Below are 20,349 nucleotides of genomic sequence, written 5' to 3' on the forward strand. Positions count from 1 at the left end.
GAGAGGGAACAGGGGATATAGATAGGGGAGGTGTTGAAGGGAAGAAAGGGAAGAGAGAAAGTTGTAATTAAATTTTATTTTAAAGTATAAAATAATTAAAAGTTGGAATGTCTTTGAGATGGTTTGGTCTTTTAAGTATGTCAAGATAATTCTGTGGAATCACTGGATGACAAGTGGTGAAAAGAACAAGGTTATCAGTGGATACAAATACTAGAATACACAGATTAAACATGAAAATTAAATTAACAACTGTCACTACACAGCCAGCAAAAACAAAGCCAGGGCAAATCAGAAAGAAAATGAGATATCCAGAGTTACTCTAATAGTCTAAATATCTAATTACAAAACAAATTCTGACTCTTGAAAGATAAATAAAATATGGTCTATCTAAAGAAATTAATAGAATAGAATGGTAATATATTTGGAAATATGTTACACAATGATATGAATAAACTTAATATTCTTGAATTATATGTTTTAAAATGAAAAGGCAAAATATATTCTGTATACATGTAAATACAACACACTTTAAAATTTTTTAAATGGAAAATATTTATGTAAGACAAGGAACAAGAGAAAAGATTCCTTCTGTTTTCATTTCTAGTCAACATCCTACAAAATTTCATTGTAGATTTTATAGTAGTCATGAACAAAACACGAAAAATAATTAATACAAGTATCTTATAACAATAAAAAAGTGAATCAAATTACTATAAACATAGAAGACTATTAGCTACAAATTTAAAACTGTGTAAGTTTAGAGACATGCTAAAGAATATCCACACAATGGAATGGCTTCCTTAGCTTACATTTTGGAATATTTCATATTAAAATGTCAATATTGATGAACATGTTCTATATGTTAAGTACAGTCATCAGGATTTTGAATACTCTTTTGGTCGATACTCAAAGTAAAGTTAAAGTACATTAAAAATTAATGCAGGGAAATGGTACAGATTTTCTAACTTCAGAATATGGTGCTCAGATACAATAGAAAACTAACAATAGACTTGAAACTCCACAAATATACAAACATAACTTCAATTGATTTTTTTTTTTTGCATGAGTGCTACAACCATTCAGTATATAAAGGATAGTACTGGCAGACCATTAGTACTATGGATAAAGTGTCCAGAGGAAAATAATGGAGTTTGACTTTTACTTTCTAACAAAGATAAATATTACATGATATTAATTAAAGAAATATTGCTATAATGTCAGCAGTAAACTAGAAGAAAACTTAATAAATCTTTATTTTCACAATATATTTTTAAAAATACTACAATGAAAACACAATTGAAAAGTAATAAAAATATTCATGACAAATACAAAATGCAATAATAAGCATATATCCAAATTGAAACAAATTGACAATTAAAATAAATTGAATGGGTCTTTTAATTAAAAGTGAATTTTAAACTGATTTATGTTATGTGGCCTAAGTATAAGCTTCATATGAGAAATTAATATGTAACTTACATTTTTATAAAATGTGATGATACTATAATTCATGTTTAAACTAAGCATAGAATCCTTGTAAAGCAATGGTAGGACAAGGAAAATGAAATTTGAAGCAAAATTTCATCAAAAATTTATTTTTAAATTATGTTTCATCCCCTCTAGAAGATGAAGTTTATAATTCTTAAAGTACAAATCCAAAACAAATAGAAAATAAGCAAAAATATGATCATGGTGTGTATTAACTACTATTAAGAATTACAGAAGAATATAGAATAAACAGGAATTCAATATATGTAAGTTAGTTAATAAATTTGTGATTATATATATACATATATTTGTATATATACATACATATTTGTATATACATCAACTGCTGTACACAGAAATTACATTATTCTCAACAATACAGAATACTTAGAGAACTTCAACTTTATATAGAGCAATGTCAAAAATTTTGGATTGTAAAATCATACAGATGTGGTCTGTCACCAAAGTAAAATTATGGAAGAAATAAAAAGAAAGCTTCCTCGCTAAGAACTAGTTTCCATAATACCATAAAGTACTATGTGAGCTGCCAAACTGTGAAGACTGAGAATCACAACAATTTCCCTCCTGGTGTGGTATCCTCAATCTTAGAGTAACCTACATGACTAGACTGATTGTAGACTGTACCAGTCACTATTTGTAGTTGTTTTTGCCAAATGTTAGTATGTCAAATAGGCTTCCATTTTTTTTACAAATAGATCTATGCTTCTTCCAACGTTGGTCAAAGAAGCTTCTTTTTACAATGAGTAGCATGCAATGCAAGTCTCAAGTCTGGTCAAAATAGTGATGTTAAATTATTTTCAGTGCCCAGTCCTAGATAGGTCATCTATATCAATCTCCTCCAGCCCAAGGTTTAGAGAATATTATGGAAAAAAAGCAAGGACCAGAGATTTAGAAGGAGTACTGAGAAATACTGGCAGGACATGGCTAATGTACACAAAACATGCACAAGATTAAGCCTTTAAAAATTATTTTTTTAAAAAAATATAATTTAATTTAATTTTACATATCAGCCACGGATTCCCTTGTTCTCCCCATTCCTGCCACCACCACCCCACCTTCCCCCCAGCCCACCCCACAAATTGGGCTGGAGAGATGGCTCAGAGGTTAAAAGCCTTTAAAAATTCTAACATGGCAGAACATCCCTTCATGGTTCCAGGGAGGTGTGTCTTCCCTGTTAGATTACCCATACTCCAGATGACCACGTGAACAGTGCTAATTAGACCCACTGCAGTGTATTTTTTAAAGAAAAAAAATACTAGAAAGACAAAAAGTATAAAGGGAGATGCATGCGGGGAACTATGTGTAGGTATGAACAAAATATTTGAAATTATGAGTTTATGAAGTTTTGAAAACAAATTAGAATATATTTTATAAACAAAAGTCCTCTATGATTCAGGTAACTTTCTTTGTAGATTATGTAGAGATTCCAATGTATATTTCAGAAAACTGTAATTATTGATGATCTGAAAAGCTGTTCCAGTACAATTTTTATCTAAATAAATAATATAGGTAATTCTAATAAATTAATGGAAGACAAAGTAAACATGAAGAGCTATGGATCTCAGAGGCAAAACTTGAAATGTGGAAATAATAGTATAGTTTTTGGACATTTGATGCAAAGCCATTATAATGTTTTCTTTCCATACAATATATTCTGATAACAGTATACCCAACCCCATCTACTCCTAGTTTCTCCCCTCCTTCGCATCCACCAAACTTCATGTCTTCTTTCTCTCTCTTTAGAAAACAAATAGACAAATAAAGAAATAAAGGAGGAGTCTCACTCTCTCTCTCACACACACACACACACACACATACACACAAACATACACAATGTAAAATAAAAAGAAAAAATAAATAAATCACAGGAAAAATGAAAAATATTATAATCAAGAATATAAAATAACTTCATATCTACAATAATTTAATTTTTTGATTGAATTATAACATTTATATTGAATTCTATCTAATTCTATTGAATTAGAAGCATGCTAACTAAACAAGTATTAGAAGAAATGGGAAAGATTGCTATATTTTTACTTAAAATTTCAGATTATTTAGAGTTCTTAATGTAACACTGTGTATCAATTATTTATTTTAGGTATGAAGTTAACACTTACTGCTTTGTTTATGATATGTACATTAAAATTATTTTCAAAAGTAGAGAAAAGAAACAGAAACTATTGACACAATGGTTTGTTTATGTTTTCAACATAACTACATATTATTTTCCTTTTATGTGCAATGGTCTTCCATTAGTATAGAGTGAACCAACTACTTATCAACTGTAGAAAAACTAATGGGATGTCATCTACATAATTATGTGATAAAAATCTGTGACTTCAATTTTCAGCATCTCTACTGTTTGCATACCCATTATAATGTGGTCACTTGACACCCTGTGAAGTCCCAAGAATAGGTGTTGAACTGAAATTTCTATGTAATAACATGAAACTGATACAGGTTTCTGTCAACCATTAATAAGGGGAAAACATTGTTTGTAAAGTGGTAACTTGCAAATATATAAATCCATTGAGCCATCATGTGTGTCCTGAAAAAAAACACTATTTCTGAAGGCAGAGCTTGAAATGAATACAATGGTAACTAGTATCATTTTTGTCTTTTTTTAAAAAAGTCTTACTCAGTAGCTCTAGTGGCCTGAAACTCACTTCACACTTGATGCAATTCAGCTTGCTCAGCCTCAGGAGTGCTGAGGCATGAACCACAATAAAGAAGATCTGGTAGCATCTTCATTGATGCTTAGGAGGTCCAGATACCTTGAAACAGATGACTACAGAAGCTGTGAGATAATGTCTTCAAGCTATTATGTACAGTGAATTTCTATGCAGAAATAGGTAACATCAAAGATGGGCATTTTGAGAAAGCAAAAACATGACACGTTGATCTTTAAAAACTAATAAGTTTATTAATTATTTGAGTATTTGCTAGAGTATTTTGATGGTATCTCCTGCAACTATTCCTCCCAGAACCAGCCCTACTTCCATACACATCCAATTTGTTTCTCTCTCTCTCTCTCTCTCTCTCTCTCTCTCTCTCTCTCTCACTTGCTCTCTTTCAGTCTCTTTTTAACTCTGTTTTGTTGACCAACTATTCTTGTTAGTGGAGGCTACTTTTAGTGTGGCCGATATACCATAGGCCATACCGTTAAAAAGAACTGACACTACGTTGTTCAAAGGGTCCCATAGACCATCGCCCAAACATCACATGTGACTTTCAAAGCTATTAGTCACCCTTCATACAGCCCTATTACTGAAGGCATCACTTATGTATAGCAATGAAAATAGAGAAATCAAGCTGGTGCCCAACAAGAAGCTTCACATCTAATGATTAGCATTTATAGTACAAAAGTAACTTTGCACACTACCTAAGGAAAAAAATACTTTTTTTAACTCTTTTGGGGGCCCGCCAATGAGCTCCCAAATAAATCACACATGGAAGCTTATTATTACTTATAAATGCCTGGCCTTAGCTTGGATTGTTTTTTGGTTTTTTTTTTTTTTTTTTTGCCAGCTTTCCTTAACTTTAAATTATCCTATCTACCTTTTGTCTCTGGGATGTTTCTTTTTTCTTACTTCTATAATCTTACTTCCACTCTTACTCCTTGACTAGTTGTGGGGCTGGATGACTGGCCCCTCGTGTAATCCTCTCCTTGTTCTTTTGCTCCTTTCTTCTTTTTCTCCCAGAGTTCTCCTTCTACTTATTTTTGCTGCCTGCCAGCCCCGCATATTCTTTCTCCTGCCTTGCTATTTGCCATTCAGCTCTTTATTAGATCATCAAGTATTTAGACAGGCAAAGTAACACAGTTTCACAGAGTTAAACAAATGCAGCATAAAAGAACGTAGCACATCTTTGCATCATTAAACAAATGTTCTCCAGCACAAACAAATGTAGCACATCTTAAAATAATATTCTACAACAAGCAGTCATCAGTTTCACCTATACAAACTGTGTGACCTACAACAGAGACCCACCTGAAAGATACACTGGTGCATTGTTGGAACAAATGTTTTGGGTATAACCAACCACTTTTTAAAAATCATGTATAAGGAACTCAGAAGATCATAAAAAACCTATCTAGTAGACTAGATATGGGAAAATCTACTAGTATTATACCACTAAAGTAACATATCCATAAAAATCACCATTAATGGCATACTGCTATATAGATCAGGGCATCACTCAACTATTATCAGAGAAGCCTCTTACTGTAGATAGTAATTTACATAGGGACCTAGAACTGGACAATGTGCAGAACATGAGGGATTTTGTAGCATTCAGCTCTAAATGGAATGAATGTGTCAAGTCTCTTCTGTCAAGGTTTAGGGATCTGTTTAGAATAGCAGGCAGAAAGATTGTATGAGCCAGAGAAGATGGGTAAATCTGAGAAAACAGGATCATCCAGCCACAGCAGAATTGATACATGATACATGCACTTATGAACTCACAGAATGTGACAGCATGCAAAAGACTTGCACATATTCAAGTCAGACAAAATCCTAACACCAAGAAGGGTAAGTAAACACAAAACCCCGTCCCCCCCCGCCCAAAAAAAAACTATTTGAAGTTGATATGTTCTGGGAAAAAATTGTTTTTCTCCAATGAAGTGTTGCTAAGTATATCAACCATATTCTAGAGCAGACACCAGGCCAGGAGTAGTTGTCTAACACATAATGGACTCTGTGTTTGGTGTGTGTGTATGTGTGTGTGTGTGTGTGTGTGTGTGTGTGTGTGTGTGTGTGTGTGTGTGTGTGTGTTGTGTGTTGTGTGATTTTCCTTTGATTGGTTTGCTATTATTTCTTGTTGGGTTTCCGTTGGTTTATTTGTTAGTGTGTTCATTGTTTTTTCTTTTCATGAAAGTGTTAGAGTGAGAGAGAGAACATAAAGTTAGGCAGGATATAGGAAGAGATGGGGAGGGGCAAGTAGATTATAAAAATACAATATTTTTTTTTAGGATATAAAATTAAAATTCACTGTGTCGTTGCCAACATCTACCAATACCTCAGCTAAGGGTATAATTACTTGTTCACCCCTACTATGTGAATATTTTGTCTGGCTTGAGCTTTCAAAGATCCATTCACGCTGTAACAGTTGCTGTTTTCATTAGTGCATCTGCACTGTTGTGTCCAGAGAAGAGTTTTCTTGTAGACATACACCACCTTGACTCTTACTGCTTTTATGGGCCCTCTTTCAGGAAGATCCAAGGGACTTTGAGAGAAAGGATATATTCTAGACATCCCACTTAAGTTTGAGCACTATGAAATTTATTATTCTCTTCACACTGAACAGTTGTAGAGTTCTTTGTAAATATATATAGCAATAATAAGCATTCTTTGATGATTTTTGAGAAATCTATTGATCAATGGGTATAGAAATAAATCATTAGAAACAATTTTGATACCAATTCGGCAGAATGATGGGAGTAGATTTTCCCTAGATCCCAAGACTTATTTAGTCACAGGTTCTTAGCCTTGTTAACATTGTCAGGTATGGATTCCAGCTCATGGAGCAGGCCTTAAATCCAGTCAGAAGTGATTTGTAGCCCCCATGTCATTTGTACCACTACTGCATCTGTTGGTATATTTTATGAGGAAAATCATGGCTACAGCTTGCAGGCTTTGTGGCTAGGTGAATAGATGATTACCTTTTACACTGGTAGCATATCTAGAGCCTTCGAGCACTGTGAATGCTAGCCAGTGAAAAACAAATCATCCAGGACTGCACTCACTTGCTTTCTCCATATGTATTACTTAGATGTGTGAAGACTTCCTCATAGGGACCTACTATCAAGTTTTGGAGAGAAACCAAGGACAATACCATACTTTATAATGTTGTGTGTCCTATAAAACCCCTTTGTACAACAATCCATATAGAATTCCTGGCACTGCACGCTTATTTGGTTGCATATGGGATTCAGTTGGAGTGTTGTCCTTCAGTTATAAGGTAATCCCACTTAAACTCTGTCAATGTTTGTAAATGTATATGTTTTAAGAAGATTCTACTATGGATTTCCATATGTCTTTTTCAAAAGACTTTCAATGCTAATCATTCATCTTCACATTCCTTACTTCCCATGACACACCACTTAAATTCATCCTATTGCATTTTCTCCTTCATTTCATTATAATATTATATGGGGACGGATAGGAATGTGATCAAAATACATTTAAATTAAAACTCTATCCTCATCTGTCTTTGCATAACGGTGCCCCCCTAACACAAATAGTCAAGGTTACAGGGGAAAAGAAATGGTTGAACTCACTTGACCTCTGAGTTCTAATCACAGATCACAAAACTAGGGGAGAAGTGTGTAAGATTTTTAATTTTTGTAATATTGTAATCTTTATTATAAACTAAACGTCACATGAATAAAACACCACAAACCAAAATTAACCAGACTCAAAGTCTATACAACTCAATGAATTTTTACATGGTTAGAGTAGACATTTAGAATAAAAGCTATGGAGTTTCATTATTTATTTTACATTTTTAGTATTGAACATATTTTATGCACATATCCACCATTCAAAACAAAAAATCCATAACAGAATTGGAAATAGAGAAACAATTACCTTTATATCATCTTTTATAACTCAGGTCTACTTATCTGCATTTTCAAAATAATTCAGGGAAAATAAACTACCAAACAGGAGCCCTGTGCCCTGCAAAATATCTTTTAGACACAAGGTTAAAGAGACTTTCCTAATGCATAAGGTTTAAAAGAATGTATTCCAATCAGATTCATTCTTTAAAAAACTGTCAAATGAAGTTGTTTAGATGAAAAGGAGCATCACCTAGCAAAAAGAAATCATAAGAAAAGAAAGTCCTTATTGTTAGAGTAATTATTTTAATAATTCTGAATATTGTATCATTACAAACACAGTTTGCAGTCACTCATATCTTTAGTATAATGGATAAAGAAAAATAATTTAATTGTAATGATCAATTCAGACAGATATATGAAAATTCATTGTATGAGGAGAAATGGAATACAGCTGGTAAGTTTTGATGATTATATGTGGTCGTCTCTTGTTTATGCTATGATTTTATTTCTGTTCTTCCTGATCATGTTAAATTGCTGCCATTACAAATCACGTTATAGCCTTTGTTTCAGCTGCCAACTCCCTGGCAACTCTTCCCCCATGCTGGCAAAGGAATCAGAAAGGTGATCTCTACCCTATCAGTTATCCTCCAATTTTAACCCTTAGTATTATACCCAGCTTTGTAGCAGACCAAACATTGTGGCCTTTCCTCCCTGTCTATTCCCATTCTCTGTGGTCTACACAGATCTTCAGAGCACACTCAGCCTTCTTCTCTCCTATGGACCTTCTCAGAATCTCCCCATGTCTTAGTGTCAATTCCCAATACAAGGAACACTTTCTACTCAGGACTCCTAGTGGCCACACCTGACAAGGTCTGAGAAACATTCCCTACCAGGCAATTCAGAGGCTTCAAAATATTCTAAGAATGCCAAAGGACAACAGAAACCATCAACCCTAGTACAGTGCAGCCTAAGACATGCAATACAGCTGAGCACAGGACAAGAGCTTAAAAATAGCTATTATAAATATGTTTTAGATCCTTAAAGAGGATATGAATAAATCAACTAATAAAATCTACAAAAACATAAGTAGTGGACAGAAATGAAAAAAAAAGTTGAAGAAATAAAAGTGCAAATAAAATTTTTAAAAATTACAGAAAGTGTTGATGAAATATTTAGGAAGTCAAACAGAAATCTCAGAGGCAAGCCTAACCAACAGAATACAAGAAATGGAAGAGAGAACCTCAGGCATTGAAGATATGAGAGAAGAAACAGATACTTGGTCAATAAAAATGTTGAATCTAAGAAGAATTGTGGCACAAAACATCCAGGAAATCTGAGACATGGTGAAAAGACAAAAATCTATGAATAATAGAAATAGAGGAAGGGGAAGAAACCCAGGTCAAAGGCACAGAAAATATTTTCAACAAAATCATAGAAGAAATATTTCTTAACCTAAAGAAGGAAGTGTCTATCAAACTACAAGAAGTATACATAACACCAAAATGAAGTGGACCACACAAGAAATTTCCTATAATACACAATAATCAAAACCCTAAAAATTACAGAATAAAGAAATTATATTAAAAGATGCAAGGGAAAAAGACCAAGTAACACATAAGGGCAGATCTATTAAATAACACAATCTTTTTAAATGGAGACTCAAAAAGCCAGTAGGGCCTGGATAGATATTCTATAAAATCTAAGAGACCACACAGATTCCAGTCAAGATTTTATAACCGGCAAAATTTTCAATCACTATAGAAAGAGGAAGAAAGACATTTCATGATAAAAAACAAATTTAAACAGTATCTATAAATCCAAATCTACGGAAGGTGCTAGAAGGAAAACTTTCTCATGAAAAGAATAAGCACAGGCCAGAAAACACAAGTCATAATCTTAAACTGCCAAGACAAATTACCTTATCTATAAAATAATAGGAAACAACAAATATTGCTCATTGGTCATTCTCAACATCACTTGTCTCAAATGCCCAATAAAAATACACCAAATAACAGATTGTGTTAAAAGATAGGATCCACCCTGTTGATAGATTCATAAAATACACTCAACCATTAATGATAGATATCAACCCAAGGTAAAATAATAGAAAAAGATATTCTCAGTAAATGGACATAAGAAACAAGCCAGTATAGCCTTTTAAATATCTGACAAAATAGACTTCAAATCAGAAGTCTAATATAGGAAACTAATCAGAAAATATAGGAAATGAAAAAATCCATTAAGAAGACATTGCAAATCTAAGCATCTATGTAGCATACACAAGAACACTCAAGCTCATAAAAGAAACACTATTAGAGCTAAAATCACATATCAACTCTCACACAATGATAGTGGGTAATTGAGTACCCTACTTTCATCAGCAGATAGGTTATACAGACAAAATCTAAACAGAAATGCTGGAGATAAATGTCATCATAAACAAAATGGATCTCATATATCTTTACAAAACGTTTCACCCAAACACAAAAGAATATACTTTCTTCTCAGAAGCTCATGAAACTTTCTCCAAAATTGACTGCATGCTTGAACACAAAGCAAATCTCAACAGATACAAGAAAATTTATATAGTACCTTGCATTCTGTCTGACTACCACTACCACAGATTAAAGCTGGATATGAACAACTGCACAAACAACAGAATGCTTACAAACTAATGGAAACTGAAGAACTCACTACTGAATGAAAATTAGTCAAGACAAATGAAGAAATTAAACACTTTCTAGAATTGCTTGAAAATGAAAACACATCACACACAAATTTATAGGACACAAGGAGCACAAGGAAGGCAGGTCTAAGAAGCAACTTCAGAGCACTAAGTGCCTACATAAGAAAGAGAGAGTGAGATAGAGGCAGAAAGGAACTCATATTAGCTCCTATTAGTAACTTAACAGCACACTTGAAAGCTCTAGAACACAAAGAAAAATAGCAGTGAAAAGGAATAAATGGCAAGAAACATTCAAATTCAGGACTGAAATTTATAAAATAGAAACAAACAAAAACAGTACAAAGAAACATGGAAACAAAGAGTTGACCCTTTGATAAAATCAATAAAGTTGATAAACAGCAAAATTAAACTAAAAAGCTGAGAGAAAAATTCAAATAAAAAATAGAGGCAAAAGGAGGTACAAAATGACAGAAACCAAGGAAATTCAGAAAATTATGGGAACACACTTTCAAAACCCACCATATTGGAGCAATGTAATATATGCCAACTACCAAAAGTTAAGTACAAATCTAATAAATAATTTAAACAGGCACATAATTAGTGAAATATGAGCAGTAATTAAACGTCTTCCACTAAAATGAAAGCCCAAGACCAGATGGTTTTATCACAGAATTCTACCAGTTTCAAAGAATTAATGTCAGTTCTTGTCAAATTATTCCACAAAATAGAAACAGAAGGAATATTGCCCAAATCTTTTTACTAGACCAACATATCTCTGATATTTAACCACATAAAGACTTAATACAAAAGAATTAAAGACCAGTTTCACCCATGAACATAAATGTAAAATTCTCCAAAAACTACATGCAAATAGAATCCAAGAACTCATCAAAAGTTCCTCCACCATGACAAAGTAGGCTTTATCCCAGAGGTTGTTCAAAATAGGTAAATTGATAAATGAAATCTACAACATAAACAGACTGAAACATAAAAATCATAAAATAATTCCATTAGATGCATAAAAAGCCTTTGAAACTCTAGCACCCTGTCAAGATAAAAGTCGTAGAGAGATTAGGATGCAAGGTACACACCTAAGTTCAGGAATAAGACAAGGATTTCCACACTTAAAGCCTGTTCAATGTGGTACTTGATAGAAAAAATTAAGAAATACACATGGGAACAAGACAACATCTTCAACATAGTTCTGGTCAAAGAGGACAGCTGCAGGTGGAAGGTCTTTTCATCTTTTGTGTTCTTCAATTTCTTTCTTAATTGTCTTAAAGTATTTATTGTATAAGTCTTTCACTTTGTTTGGTTAGAGTTACCACAAGATATTCTTTTGGGTTACTGTAAAAGATATTATTTCCTTGATTTTGTGCTCCATCCATTTGTTATTTGTATACAGGAAAGTTATTAATTTTGTAGCCTGCTACTTTGCTGAAAGTATTTATCAGCTATAGGAATTTCCTGGTAGAATTTTTATAGTCATTGATGTATACAAATACAAATACTTTCATTTCTTTCCTATTTGTACCCACGTGAATTTATTCATTTGTCTTTATTGCTCTAGCCAAGATTCCAAATAGATCCATACAGTATCTTGCGTAAAATTCAACTCCAAATTGATCAAAGACCTCAAAATATGGCCAGAAACATTGAATATGATGCAAGAGTAAGTGGTAAATAGTTCTGAACTAGACAAGAAAATACTTCTTAAGAACACTGATAGCACAAGCACTAAGGTAAACAATTAATAAATGGGACCTCGTGAAATGAAAAGCTTCTGTACCTCAAAGAACACCATCATTAGGACTAAGTGGCAGGCTACTCAGAGAGAAGACTTTAACCAACTCACATCCCATATAGGGATAATATCCAAAATATTCAAAGAACTCAGAAAACTTGACACAAAGAAAACAAATAACCCAATTTAAAAATAGGATACAGCTCTAAATAGAGAATGGTCAAAAAAGGACACCCAAATGGCTGAGAAGCACTTAAGAAATGTTCAACATCCTTAGTCATCAGGGAAATGCAAATCAAAACTACTTTGAGATTCCATCTTAAACCAGTAATATTTACCAATATCAATAAAACAAATGATATCTCATGCTGGTATGTGGAATAAGGGGGACACATACTCATGGCTGGTGGGAGTGAAAATATGTTTAGCACTATGGAAGTCAGTGTTCTGCTGTGGGATGTCTTTCTGTATGCTGTGAATATGTGTTGCTCAGATTGGTTGATAAATATAGCTGCATTGGCATATGTCAAGGCAGCTTAGAGGCAGATGAGAAATCTAAGCAAATGTATGGAGAGAAGAAAGGAGAGGATAGAGAGATGTCAGCCACCACTGAAGGAGACACAAGATACCAGCAGACCAGTAATGCCATGGCCATGTGGCAAAATATAGATTAATAGAAATGCGTTAATTAAAGATGAAAGAGCTAGCTAGCAAGAAGCTTGCCACAGGCCATACAGTTTGTAAATAATATTAAGCCTCTGAGTGATTATTTTATAAGCAGCTGAGGGACTGTGGGGCTGGGCGGGACTGGAGAAACCTTCCAGCTATAGTGTTCAGATTACTCAGGGAGCTAGAAATGGATTTATCTCAAGATCCAGCTACAGCAGTCTTGGGAATATACCCAAAGTTCACTTAATCCTACTAAATGGATACTTGCTCAACCATATTCATTGCTGTTCTATTCATAATAGCCAATAATTGGATATTGGCTAGACCTCTGTCAGTGGATGAATAGATAAATAAAATGTTGTACATTTACACAATGGGATATTTTTCAGCCTTTAAATTAAATCATGGAATTGTCAGACTAGAAAAAAATAATCACCCTAAGTGAGGTAACCTAAACCCAGAAAGACAAATATGGCATGTATTCACTTATAAGTTGTTGTTAGCTATTAAGTCTTCAATGAGCATTCTATAATCTGTACAATCACAGAGGTGAATTATAGTAGTGGACTAGCCGGGAGGGATATGACTCCCTCATAAGGAAAAATAGCATAGATAGCTATGGATATACTGGACAGGGATAGGGTGTTGAGACTGGAAAGAGATGATCAAATTGGGAGGGAGAGGGATGAGATGGTCAAGGGAGGGAATACAGGGAGAGACAAATAATATTAAGGGCTTTTGAGAGGTTGTATGGAAGTCTAATACAGTAGAATCTTCCTAAACTATATACATGTATGAAAATTATCTAAATGAAATTAACAAATAACCTGGGAGATGGATCCCCAATACACATCTCTCATCATCAAATGGAGCTTACAATATTGAGATTGGGTTACATTTAATTGAGATTTTGTTCATAAAGGCCCCATAGGAGCCCCAAACCAACCCAGGCTATTGTTAAAGCTATTGGTTCCTCTCTATGATAAAACTATTGGTTGTTCTCTACAAACTGACACCAAGGGCTTACTGCCAAAGACAACAACTACACAACTCACCGAACATGGAAAAGACAAGCTAGTGCCCACCTAGAGTATTTCCCCTTATGGACTAGTGCTCATAGTACTTGGAAGTACCCCAAAAAGGAGAAAAATGAACACTAACCCAGATAAAATCCTGTCTGCACGGATGATATGTCTGCAAGATGAGCTAGGGCAATAGTGGCAATGACATCTGGGACTAACCAACCAATATCTCCTTTGCTTTAAATCCATGTCTATGAGATGGAAACAATCACAAACTTGGTTCAACTATCAAGAACCTGAGAATATCTCAGATATGTAGAGAAAGATCAAATACTACCATTCTGCTAAAGGAATGTAGTAATGAAATGACTCCCAATGCCATCCTGCTACACTCATAGATCAGTGCCTTGCTCAGCCATCATCAGAGATGATTCCACCTGCAACAGATGGGATCAAATACAGAGATCAACATTCAGGTAATTATCAGAGAGTGACAGACTTTTGTATACTCAGTCCTAAATAGAATGTTTCCATTAAATCCCTTTTCTCAGTGCTCAGGGAATCTTGAGGAAGAGGAGACAGAAATATTATAAGAGTCAGAGGGGATAGAGTACACTAACAAAATAAGGCTGTCTAAACACAGCAAGACTGACAAGCACATGAACTCAGAGAGACTGTGACAGCATGCACAGAGCCTTTACAGGTTAGAGAAAAACAGGGTCCCAGTGCTAAGAGTGGAAACAATTACAAGCCTTCATCCCTAACTCAGAAGCTATCTTTAATTGATAACTGCTTCCAAATAAAAACTAATGAGATGTCTATAGAGTCTCAGTACAGATACAAACCATTCCTTTGTTATTTTGTTTTTGTTTATTTGTTTTTTGAGTCAGAGTTTCTCTGTGTAACAAACCTGGCTGCATTGGAACTCACTCTGTAGATCAAGCTGGCCTCCAACTCACAAAAATCCAACTGCCTCTACCTCCCAAGTGCTGAGATTAAAGGTGTACACCACCATCAGCTGGTGATATTACTCTTAACTGTAGGCCCTATGCCCAACAGTAAATGGCCAACATAAAACAAACTCAATGACATCATTGGAGGGTTTGTCTCATAAAATATATCAGTTTGTTGGTGGTGGTGGTTTTGTTTTGTTTGTTTCGGTACAGGTCCTTTACCCTTATATTATAGCATTTGGTTTAGAGTTTTTATGGGATTCCTGTAGGTGTGAATGGGTGTGCCTCTCTATTTATATGTGTTTTTTTGTGCTTCTACTTTGGTTCCTTTCCTTCTGTTTGATTTGTCCTATATCCATTTGTTTGTTACTCTTTTATCTTATTTTTTATTATTGGTCATTAGATTACCACTTTTTTTTAAGAAGAGGGAGAACAGTTATGGATTTGGATTGAGGGAATGTAGAGAGGATTTCAGAGGACTTGGGGTAAAGGAAACCATGATCAGAATATTATTTTATGGACAATTCAATTTTCAACACAGGAAAAAAATAAAAGATTTCCCTACACAGAAAAAAATTGGCTTATAAACAACATTCAGTTTGAAGCAGTAATGAAAATTCCCCCAACTAAATTTCCTGGACCCTATTGAGTCATACAAACATAGTTTCAACATCATTTAAAACTTTCAATAAAATAAGATGAACTTATGTAACAGTTGCATTGATTTTCACTGTCACAATATCCATGTATTTTCTTTACCATGATCCTTATTTCTTTATACAGCTTTGATTTATTGCCTAGTCTCATTTCAACCTGGAGGAGACATTTTTCTTGTGGGGTATGTCTAGTGATAACAGATTCTCCCAGCTTTTGCTTATCATGAGTATTTTAATTTACTTTTTTCTTTTGAAACAGTTTATCTAGATGCAGGATTTTTAGTCAACAGATCTTTTTCTTGCAGTGCTTTGAATGAATTTATTCAATGTTTTCTGGTCTTTAAGGCTTTAGATTAAAAAAAATGAGCTATAGGTAATTGTATTAGAGATCCCTTTATGTGATCTGTCACATCTTTTTGTTTTTAACATTCTTTCTTTGTTTTTGTCTTTGTGACAGTATGCTTATGATTATTTCTCAGTGTGACTTTTCTGTTGTTATTGCTCTTTTTTTCATTTTATGGTTTGTTGGGCTTAATTTTGTTTTATAAATATATGCTTTATAAAATTTTGTACACTTGAGCTATCTTATCTTCAAGCATCCATTCTGCCACTCATTGCTTTTGCTTCACCTGAGTTGAGCTTCAAGGTTTCCCTCTCATCCTTTAAGGTAGTGGTTCTCAAAATGTGGGTTGCTACCCCAACAGGGGTGACATATCAGATATTCTGCATATCAGATATTTACAATATGATAATAATGGTAGCAAAATTACAGTTATGAAGTAGCAATGAAATAATTTTATGGTTGGGGGTCACTATAACATGAAGAATTGTATTAAAGGGTCACAGCATTAGGAAGGTTAAGAACCACTGCTTTAAGGTCTTTTTACAATTTGTCATTTATCATCTGATCACATTCAGTGATTGGATTTTCTTTTTCTGCATGCTCAAGTTTTGTTTTGATTCTTTCTAGTAAGAACTACACTTCCCTGTCTTTGAAATGTAAATTAAATAAATCCTCAGTGAAATTTCATAAATGTGGACTCTGCATGAGACAAGCCACTAAGAGGAAGACTCCTAAGAAAGGCAAAAGAGTCAGTGATATACCCACTCCCACTGTTAGGAGTCTCAAAAAAAAATCAAGTTAACAACCACTAGGCCACAACATATATGCAGAGGACCTAGTGCCAACCCATGCAGGTCCTGTGCTTGCCATGTCAGTGTCTGGGAGCCCATGTGAGCCCTGCTTAGTTAAGTTGGCAAGCTATGTATTTTTGGTGACATCTATCCCCTCTGAACTCCTACAATCTTTCCTCTCTGTTTGCTGTGGGGTTCTCCAGTCTCCAAGGGGAAGAACCTGGTGGGCAGCTCCAGTTTAGACTCTCTCCATAATGTCTGGCTGTGAGTTACGAGTACCTTTGCATTGTCATATTGTATCTTGTTTGGTTGTGTTTGGTTGTCATCTCTTGAAGGCCTGCTCTTTTCTGAAGAGGAAACAGAGGGGGAGTTGATCTGTGGGATAGCAGAGGTTGAGGGATCTGGAAGGTGTAGAATCAGGGGAATCTGTGGTCGGGATGTACTATATGAGAAAATAAAAAATTATTATCATAAATAAATGAGAAAAATAATGTCTCATGCTAAGTCTTGGTGAAAAGGTACAATTGAAATATTCATTTATTTCAGAAATATAACATAAAAATAAAACATTAGAATATAAGTAAATGGTTTCTTAAATATGTAAAAAATTATATCAACTGATTCAGACAGTCCACTTCAAGATGATTATCTATAAAAAATAGAATATATGAATATAAATATTAATTTATAAATATTCATATTGTATTTGTAAGGATGACAGTGAAAATTACTCGAATATCTATAAACATTAAATAAATAATAAAATGATCATAGTGCACACACAAAGTAATAGACTGTGTAGCTAAAGTTTTCCTGCCTGGCCCACAGTCAGGACAAATCTCTCTCACCTGCCAGTCCCACAGCCTCTCAGACCCAACCAAGTAAACACAGAGACTTATATTGGTTACAAACTGTATGGCCATGGCAGGCTTCTTGCTAACTGTTCTTACAGCTTAAATTAATCCATTTCTATTAATCTATACCTTGCCACATGGCTCATGGCTTACTGACATCTTCACATGCTGTTTCTCATCATGGCGGCTGGCAGTATCTCTCTGACTCAGCCTTCCACTTCCCAGCTTTATTCTCCTCCTTGTCCCGCCTACATTTCCTGCCTAGCCAATGGCCAATCAGTGGTTTATTTATTGACTAATTAGCAACACATTTGCCATACAGAACATCCCACAGCACTTCCCCCCCCTTTTTTTTTTCAAAAAGGAAGGTTTTAACCTTAATAAAGTAAAATTACATATAATTTGGGAATTTGGGCGTAGCTTCTCTTACTACTTCCTGCTGGAGGTGGGCGCTGTATCTTATGGGGAAACAAAGAAAATTTTAGGATTATGGAATAGTCCATGAGGCTGTATTGTCTGAGCCAGATGCCTTCAAACCATTCTGGATGTTGGATCATCTGGGCCATGGTGTCATCGGAGACCTTTCAGGGGGTCTTGGCTGGTCAAACCTGATGTATCTTAATCTGGAACAAATCCATAGCCTCTGGCTTTTTGTGGGAACAAAAGCAGAGTCTCCTTTCCAAAGCAACATATCCTTATATCCAAATTTTGAAGTCATGGTATCTTTAAAATATACATATTGGTTTAACTCAACATCTTTTATGATCAAATGTTTTTCTGCAGTTAAAAATCCCAAAGACAACACAATCCAGATTCTCTGTGTAATATTCATCTTTACGTGGCTTATTTTTTATATTAATTTTACTGTCTCTTTAAAGACTTTATTTTTTAAAACTATGTATTTGTTTATATAACTTTATATATCACCTTTTTTGTCTCTTTCAAGCCTACGTATATTTTACACACACTGTAAACTATTACATCTGAATCTGTCTTATTGTGAATCTATTGCCTTAAACTGCAGCAGCTGTGGCTGCTGGCTCCACCCACCTCAGCTTCCCAGCATGGCGGTGGTTTACCACGAGCTCTGGGAGCTATCGTGGGTCTATGCTTTTATCCAAGCAGCGTGTAGTCCAGAAACCTCTTTTTTTGTTTTGTACCAGCAAAGTCTAAATCCACCATGCAGCTTAATGTGCCACTTGCAGAGGCCTCATTCCTGCCATATGGCAGCAGGTCAAGCGTGCACGCTAGGAACCCACCAGTAGCTCAAACTGCCAGCTGCCGCTCATTTGAGAGAGAAAATTGGGAACTGTTTTTAGCTCCATTTTAGAATCTTTTCTCAGGTTTTAGGTGGAAACTCTTGCCACCACGTTGGACGCCATTTGTAGCTAAAGTTTTCCTGCCTGGCCCACAGTCAGGACAAATCTCTCTCACCTGCCAGTCCCACAGCCTCTCAGACTCAACCAAGTAAACACAGAGACTTATATTGGTTACAAACTGTATGGCCATGGCAGGCTTCTTGCTAACTGTTCTTACAGCTTAAATTAATCCATTTCCATTAATCTATACCTTGCCACATGACTCGTGGCTTACTGACATCTTCACATGCTGTTTCTCATCATGGCGGCTGGCAGTATCTCTCTGACTCAGCCTTCCACTTCCCAGCTTTATTCTCCTCCTTGTCCCGCCTACACTTCCTGCCTAGCCAATGGCCAATCAGTGTTTTATTTATTGACTAATTAGCAACACATTTGCCATACAGAACATCCCACAGCAAGACTGCAATACAACAATATTTATAGATGAAGCAACATGGAATATTTCAAAATGACCATGTTAGGTAGAACTGCTCTCCATTCATATAGGTTATGTAAAATACAAAATAATTCATATAGCAGGACTTAAAGTACTGTTTTTCTTAACATAGGACAAATAAAGGAGCTTACAATTACATAAGGAATTTGGGATGGCTCCATATGTATATCTTGACTATTGTGATGACGTTATGACAGACAACCATCTGCTAAAACATAGAGGACAGTATTCAGACTGCGTCATTGTAACTGCTCATTTATATCACTAAAGTCTACAAGTTGAAAAACAGAATGCAAAGACTAAAGGAAAGATGTGTGAACAGTTTTAAAGTTTGGAGAAAGAAAGTGCAGGTGACAAGCTGTCTTTAATTTTTAAAAAAATTTACTGCTATTAAATTTTAACATTTCCTTTTACAATTTGCTTTTTATGTATTTTTGTCACATCAAAAAGAAAAGTAAGAAAGTGTGATTGTGTTGAGGGAGCCCATCAGAAATAACCACTCAGACAAAGTTTATGGCAAATTGAAGGTCTTTATTCCAGCCATCTTAGTGAGGCGCATTTAGAATAAGGCATTCTGAAAGACATAAACCACATCCTAGTATCTTGCTCAGCAGCTGAAGGAGGAGGTTGTATGCAAGAATGTAGTTTAACAGAAGCTAAGAAAAATTCACTGGGATACCTTGACCTTGGGTTCCTAGAATAAAGGGGGTAATTTTCCATGGGGCTTCTCACCAGGGACATCAAC

This window comes from Peromyscus californicus, unplaced genomic scaffold, assembly GCF_007827085.1.
Source record: "Peromyscus californicus insignis strain IS unplaced genomic scaffold, ASM782708v3 Scaffold_10__1_contigs__length_136768540, whole genome shotgun sequence".
Lineage (NCBI taxonomy): Eukaryota > Metazoa > Chordata > Mammalia > Rodentia > Cricetidae > Peromyscus > Peromyscus californicus.